This window comes from Rutidosis leptorrhynchoides, chromosome 11 (genome assembly GCF_046630445.1).
Source record: "Rutidosis leptorrhynchoides isolate AG116_Rl617_1_P2 chromosome 11, CSIRO_AGI_Rlap_v1, whole genome shotgun sequence".
NCBI lineage: Eukaryota > Viridiplantae > Streptophyta > Magnoliopsida > Asterales > Asteraceae > Rutidosis > Rutidosis leptorrhynchoides.
The window spans coordinates 199,036,592-199,044,340 of record NC_092343.1 but is presented as its reverse complement, the minus strand read 5'-3'; the positions used below and the strand labels follow the sequence as shown (position 1 = coordinate 199,044,340).

The 7,749-nt window shown below is 30.9% G+C and overlaps 1 non-coding gene across 1 annotated transcript; it reads right to left on the bottom strand.

Annotated features, from left to right (window-relative positions):
• Nucleotides 1-602: 602 nt before the first annotated feature.
• LOC139878933 (small nucleolar RNA R71) lies at nucleotides 603-709 on the bottom strand. Its single transcript, XR_011769794.1, has one exon. It is a non-coding gene; the product is annotated as a small nucleolar RNA R71 (small nucleolar RNA).
• Nucleotides 710-7,749: the final 7,040 nt, after the last annotated feature.

The window sequence follows — 7,749 nt, the reverse complement described above, 5'->3', positions numbered from 1 at the left end:
CATCATCTAATCGAACAAGTACTCCAATTCAAATTTCCGATAATCCATTTTTTGAACCCGACTTCACAATTGAGGACCCGGAGGATATTCAAGGACAATTCAGAGATCCTGAACCACTAATCATTCCTCCTGAACAACAAATTATTCATCCGGAGATTATCGATGAAGAAACTGTTAAATCAGAATCTTCTAGTGATTCAGATTCAACAAATTCAGATATGGCAGAAACTGAGCCTCAAAGTATGGAAGACCGAATGAGAGCTGCACGTACAGGCAAAGGTCACGCCATTAATCAGCCAGATGTTAATGCACCAGATTTTGAAATCAAAGGACAAATCCTACACATGATCACTAATCAATGCCAATTTAGTGGTGCAACAAAAGAAGATCCAAACGAACATCTTCAAACTTTTAATAGGATCTGTAATATATTTAAAATTCGAGAAATTGAGAATGAAACTATTTATCTTATGTTATTCCCCTGGACTTTAAAGGGGGGAGCCAAAGATTGGCTAAAATCGTTACCTGAAGGAGCGATTGATACATGGCATGTTTTAGTTGAGAAATTTCTTAAAAGATTCTTTCCGGCATCTAAAGCCGTGAGACTTCAAGGAAAAATTGCCACGTTTGTGCAAAAGCCAAATGAAACGTTATTTGAGGCATGGACAAGATTCGGAAAAATGTTAAGAGGATGTCCTCAACATGGTTTAGACACTTTTCAAATGGTGCAAATATTTTACAAAGGAGTCGACGTCGCTACACGAAAAGACATCGACACAGCAGCTGGTGGTTCCATTATGAAGAAAACCGCAACCGAAGCTCACAAAATTATTGATAACACAGCCTCCCACTCACATGAGTGGCATCAAGAAAATGATATTTTTCGTTCATCTAAAGCGGCTAGAGCCGATTCTAGCCATGACTATGATTCAATTTCTGCAAAGTTAGATGCTTTCGAAAGACTAATGGAAAAGATGACTAAAGATATTCACGCAATACGAATCAGTTATGAGCAGTGTGGAGGACCACATTTTACAAAAGATTGTCTCAGTGTTGAACAAACAATGGAACAAAGAGAGAATGTTTCATATATGAACCAAAGGCCGGGAAATAATTATCAAAATAATTATCAACCGCCAAGGCCAAACTATAATCGAAATCAAAATGTTCCGTACAATCCAAATGCTCAGCACAACAACCAACAAGGTCCTAGCAATCAAGAAGTATCTAACAATACTTACAATCAGCAAAGACCTGGTTATTTTAATAAACTGCCACAAACCGATGAGAAAAAGACAAATTTGGACGAAATGATTGCAAAGCTAATAGAATCTCAAAACCAGTAAGTAACCTAGTAAGGTTAAATGGTGAAAGAAAACCGGGGAGTCTACCTAGCGATACAAATGATAACCCCCGAAATGAAACAGCTAAAGCCATTACCACAAGAAGTGGTATTACACTTAAACCACCTAAAATGCCTGTAATTTCTGATGACTCTATTCCTACTACACAGGCACCACATAATATTTACATGTAAAAATATATAGTTTCCAACAAAAAGTGTTAAGCAATCATTTTTAAAGTAAACACAGTCGAAGTCCAGATTCACTAATGCATCCTAACAACTCGATAAGACACACTAATGCAAATTTCTGGTTCTCTAAGACCAACGCTATGATGCCAACTGAAATGCCCCGTTCATATCGATTATAAATGTTTCATATTAATTGGTTTCATTGCAAAGTTTTGACCTTTGTATGAGACGTTTTTCAAAGACTGCATTCATTTTTAAAACAAACCATAACCTTTATTTTATCGATACAGGTTTAAAAGACATAACGTATATTATCAAGTAATGATAATCTAAAATATAACAATTACACACGACCATTAGATAATGGTTTACAATAATATGATACAATAAAGTGTTTTTCGAATGCAGTTTTAAACATTATTATACAAACATGTTGACTCCAATCCTTGTCCTTAAATTAGCATGCAACAGCAGAAGCTTTTAATAATCACCTGAGAATAAACATACTTAAAACGTCACCAAAAATGTTGGTGAGTTATAGGTTTAACCTATGTATTTATCAAATTGTAATAGTAGAACACAAGATTTCATTTTCAATAACATCATACAGCAATCTATATAAAAATCATTCATATGATGAACACCTGGTAACCAACCTTAACAAGATGCATATAGAATATCTCCATCATTTCGGGACTCTCATCGGATATGATAAATCGAAGTACTAACGCATCCGTAAACCGGATGAGGCTTGTTGGGCCAAATAGATCTATCTTTAGGATTCGTGTCAATTAGGGGCCATTTCCCTAATTCTTATGCTACCAAGCTAAAAAGGGGCAATATTCGGTTTAATAATCCAACCATAGAATGTAGTTTCAAGTACTTGTGTCTATTTTGTAAAACATTTAGAAAACTGCATGTATTCTCATCCCAAAAATATTAGATATTAAAAATGGGACTATAACTCACTTTCAAAGATTTTCAATTCGTTGAAAATCAGACTTGGCCACGGGTCGATTCACGAACCTATAACAAATATATAAATATATCAAGGTATGATAGAAATACATTCACATCATATTTTATTTACGTTTTAATGATTTAAGTTGTTAAGTTAGCAATCCATTGTAAGTAGTCCACAATTAGTAGTCAACAATTAGTAGTACATGGTATACACGTGTTGTATAAGACTCAATCATGACCCACAATACCGCTATTGTAGTTACACGTATTGTGTATGTGGTGTCTTTTGATTTATCTGACGTATTGTGTAACCATGACAAGTTAGAATACATGTATAATACAAGAAAGTTAGCTAAGATATAGTTAGTATAGAATTTAACAAACTACTTTCGTATTCATTTTAACCATTTTTAACCAATATTGTTTTGCTCATAACTTCTTCATTATAAATCTGTTTTGAGTGAATCAAATTGGTATGGTTTCGTAACAACCTGAAATTTGTAAAAATAAACTAAAAAAGTGGTGGTGTATAGTCGGAGTTACAGGTTACATGCCTATCTTTAAAGAGGTAGTCATTTCATTCGAAGAACGACATCTTGATGACCATTTTGAAAAACATACTTCGACTTTGAGTTTATCCATGATTATTGGATATAGTTTCATGTTCATATGAAACATCATTTTTCCAGAAGAACAACTTTTAAATCAAAGATTATCATAGTTCTTAATTATCCAACATAAAACAGCCCCCGGTTTTACTACGACGGTGTATGTCTGATTTTACGATGTTCTTCGTGTTTCCAAGTTTTAAATCATTAAGTTAGAATATCATATAGATATAAAACATGTGTATAGTTGTTTTTAAAAGTTCAATTAGAAAGATTAACTTTTTTTGCGAACAAGTTTAGAATTAACTAAATTATGTTCTAGTGATTACTAGTTATTTTTATCGAATAAAATGGTTATATAAGTATGAATCGAACGATGTTATGAACATTATCACTACCTCAAATATAGTAGGTAAACCTACTAGAATTAACAAGAAATGATCTTGAGCTTCAAAGGATCTTGGATGGCTTGAAAGGTCTTAAAGTAGAATCATGACACGAAAACAAGTTGAAGTAAGATTACTACTCGAATTAAGATAGTTATAGTTATAGAAATTGAATCAAAGTTTGAATATGAATATTACTTTGAATTAGAATGATAACCTACTGTAAATAACAAAGAATTCTTGAGATTGGATGATCACTTGAAATAGATTTGCAAGATTGGAAGTAAGCTAGTAAACTTGAAAGTGTTCTTGAAAGATTGTGTTGTATGTTGATTTATGTTTGGATTTTTGAGCTATATTGAGCTAGATTTTGATGAAGATGATGAAGAACACTTAGAACACCAAGAGAGAACTTGAGAGAGATGTGTTTGTGATAGTGCTCCAAATGAACATATATTTAGGCGCAATATCCTTCCAATATGTAAAGCTTTTTTTTGCTATTGTTCTATTTTTATGTAATAATCGTTTAAATAAATAAGTGCGAAGACAAAAGAAGAAGACAACGATTTGAAGACGCAAATGACCAAAAAAGCTCAAACGTACAAGATATAATTCAAGTGGTTCAATTTATTGATGAGAAACGTCCAAAAATGACAAGAGTACAAGTCGCGAAACGCAAAGTACAAGATATTAAAACGTACGAAAGGACGCTCGAAAATCCGGAACTGGGACATAAACCGAGCATCAACGCGCAAGTTAACGGAGCTAAAATTACAAGTCAATTATGCACAAGAATATAATATAATATATATATAATTATATAAAATTATATATAATATATATATGTATTTAAATAAAGTGTCGGCAAACTAGAAAACAAAGCATTGTGAGCTAGATCAGGTAGCCATGCGATCGCATGGCATATAGGCACAAAGCCCATGCGATCACATGCGCATCAGAAGTTGGTCAAGTGCTATAAATAGCCACGAATTCGGACGAGCTCAACACACCTCAATTTTCTTTCTTCCTCTGTAAAGAATTATATATATTTATATTTATAATTTAAAGTTTAAATTAAGTTTAATAATAATTGGGTTAATGTAAGAAATGTTTTAAGGTTTTGTAAGACGGAACTCTGTCCGTGTAACGCTACGCGATTAATCACCACTGTAAGCTATGTTCTTCCTTTTTAAATTAATGTATCGTAACTAAATTATTATTATGCTTATTTGAGCCGAAGTAATTGTGATGTTGGGCTAAATATTAAGATGGGGTTATTGGATTTTGTACCATAATTTGGGTTTTGACAAAAGACCGACACTTGTGAACATTGGACTATTGACTATTAATAGATAGGGGGTATTGTCTAATTGAATGACAACTCATGAGAACCTGTCGAACCTATCTTCAAATTAGTTAATCTAATAATTATTAAATTGATTACGAATGTCCTATTTAGTGACGTTTATACGACATCGTTTACAAACATTTGATTAATCAATTGGATTGGGTAATTGATTATTCATTATGGCCAAGTGAATAAATTAATGTATCATGGACTAATTAAAACAGGGGTGGATTACATACAAGGATAATTAGTGTATTTGTTAACAAAGTATTAAAACCTTGGATTACACGCAGTCGATAACCTGGTGTAATTGTTAACAAAGTATTAAAACCTTGTTACAGTTTAAATCCCTAATTAGTTGGAATATTTGACTTCGGGTATAAGGTTAATTTGACGAGCATTTTATAATTATGACCGATGGACTATTATGGACAAACACCAGATAGGTATCAAATAAACCAGGACAAAGGACAATTAACCCAGAGTAATAAATTAAAATCAAAACGTCAAACATCATGATTACGGAAGTTTAAATAAAAATAATACTTTTATTTCATATTTCATCGTACCTTTATTTACTGTTATTTTAATTACTGCAATTTACTTTATCGTAATTTAAATTCTGTCATTTATATTATCGTCATTTCTCTTTACGCTTTATTTAAAATCGACAAATCGGTCATTAAACGGTAAAAAACCCCCTTTTATAATAAAATTACTATATATAATTATATATATTTTATATAAATATAGTTGTTAAAAATATAGTGTTAAACTCAGCTAGCTCCCTGTGGACCGAAACCAGACTTACTAAAAACTACACTACTCTACGATTAGGTACACTGCCTATAAGTGTTGTAGCAAGGTTTAAGTATATCCCATTCAATAAATAAATAAATAAAAACTTGTGTAAATTGTATCATATTTCGTAATAAAAATAATAGTATTTCGTATACACCGCTGCACACATCAAGTATTTTTGGCGCCGCTGTCGGAGAACACTCAACGCCGAAGCGAAACGCTATAAAAAAAATTAGTTTTTAAGATATTTTTGTAAAAATATAATATTTCTTATTTTGTAAAAATATTTTGTTTAAAATACAAAAATATAAAAACATAAAAAAAGTATATATATATATATATATATATATATATATATATATATATATATATATATATATATATATATATATATATATATATATATATATATATATATATATATATATATATATATATATATATATTTAAGTGTTTAAATTAAAAAGTTTTTATTTTTAGTTAAAAAAAACTAATAAGTAATTTATTTTATTTTTAGTTAAGTAATATTTTTTTAAATTAAAAACAGAAATACAAATCAAAATAAAAAAAATAATTACACGATTGAACCTGCAATTTTTGAACCTGCATAGTAATCTGAATCTGCGTCCATGTGATTGCATGGTTGCACCACTTTAAACTCATGCGACCGCATGAGCCTGTCTGACAGGTCTGGTACCTTTGACTGTACGATTAGGGTTTACGTTTAATAATTATTATTATTATTAATTAAGTTATTATTTAGGGTTTTTATTAAAAAATATTTAGTTTAAGTTTATTTAAATTAGTTTTAATTAAGTTTTTATAATTATAATTAATACTTTTATAAAATAATAATATAAAAATAATATTTTTATAAAAATAAGTAATTTTATCATTTTTTGTATCTTTTTTATAAATTGGATATTTTTATCGTTTAATTCGTAATTTCTATTTTTATCGTTCGTAATTAGTTTTAAACTTAGTATTTTGCCATAGTTATTTTATATTTCTAGATTTTTAGGCTTTACCGTAAAATCCTTTAAGTGCTTTTTCTTTAGATTAAGATTTAGGCGCTTTAGAATTTTACGACGTCACTTATCGCTTTAATATTTAAATAGATTTTAGTGCCTATTTAAGTTATTACCGTTTTGGATATAGAATTCTTTTAAGCCTTAATACCTTTAGGCGCAAGTTTTAATATTTAGTTTTTAGACTTTTAAGTTTCGACGTTTTTCTTTCTTATTTTTATTTTTTGATGTTTTTCGACGCGCTTTTTCTTTCTCATTTATAGCTCTAGTTTTTAGGACATATAATTTTCTTTATTTTCTTTAAATTTCGACGAAAAATTATTTTAAGCGGTTAAATTGATAGACATCCAAATTTTCTGCTTCGTAGTAATAGTTGGATTTGTTAGTGGCTGAGTTGTGAATTTTCCGACTTAAAGGGTCCTGGCTCCCTGTTGCATCTTTTGTCTATTCGAAACGTGGGCAAAAGCAGAAAAGTCTATTAATTTGATAACTTATATAATTTCTAATAGGATATTCAGTGAATGCACCGAGCAAAACGTTCACCACCTTTCATATGGTCACCACGTGTAACTCGATCAAAACATCTAGCTAATATTGCCGCTGTTGATTTTTCTTTAGAATTATCATCTAGTCGAACAAGTACTCCAATTCAAATTTCTGATAATCCATTTTTTGAACCCGACTTCACAATTGAGAACCCGGAGGATATTCAAGGACAATTCCAAAATCCCGAACCACTAATTATTCCTCCTGAACCACGAACCGTTAAATCAGAATCCTCTAGTGATTCGTATTCAACAAATTCAATTATGGAAGTAACGGAACCTCTAAGTATGGAAGACCGAATGAGATCCACACGCACTGGCCAAGGTCACGCCATTATTCGGCCAGATGTTAATGCGCCAGATTATGAAATCAAAGGACAAATCCTACACATGGTAACTAATCAATGCCAATATAGTGGTACGCCAAAACAAGATCCAAACGAACATCTTCGAACCTTTAATGTGATGCCATGTACAAAACCATCGTGTACGAATCATCAACAACAGGATCATTACAAGGTTAAGTACTATATGCT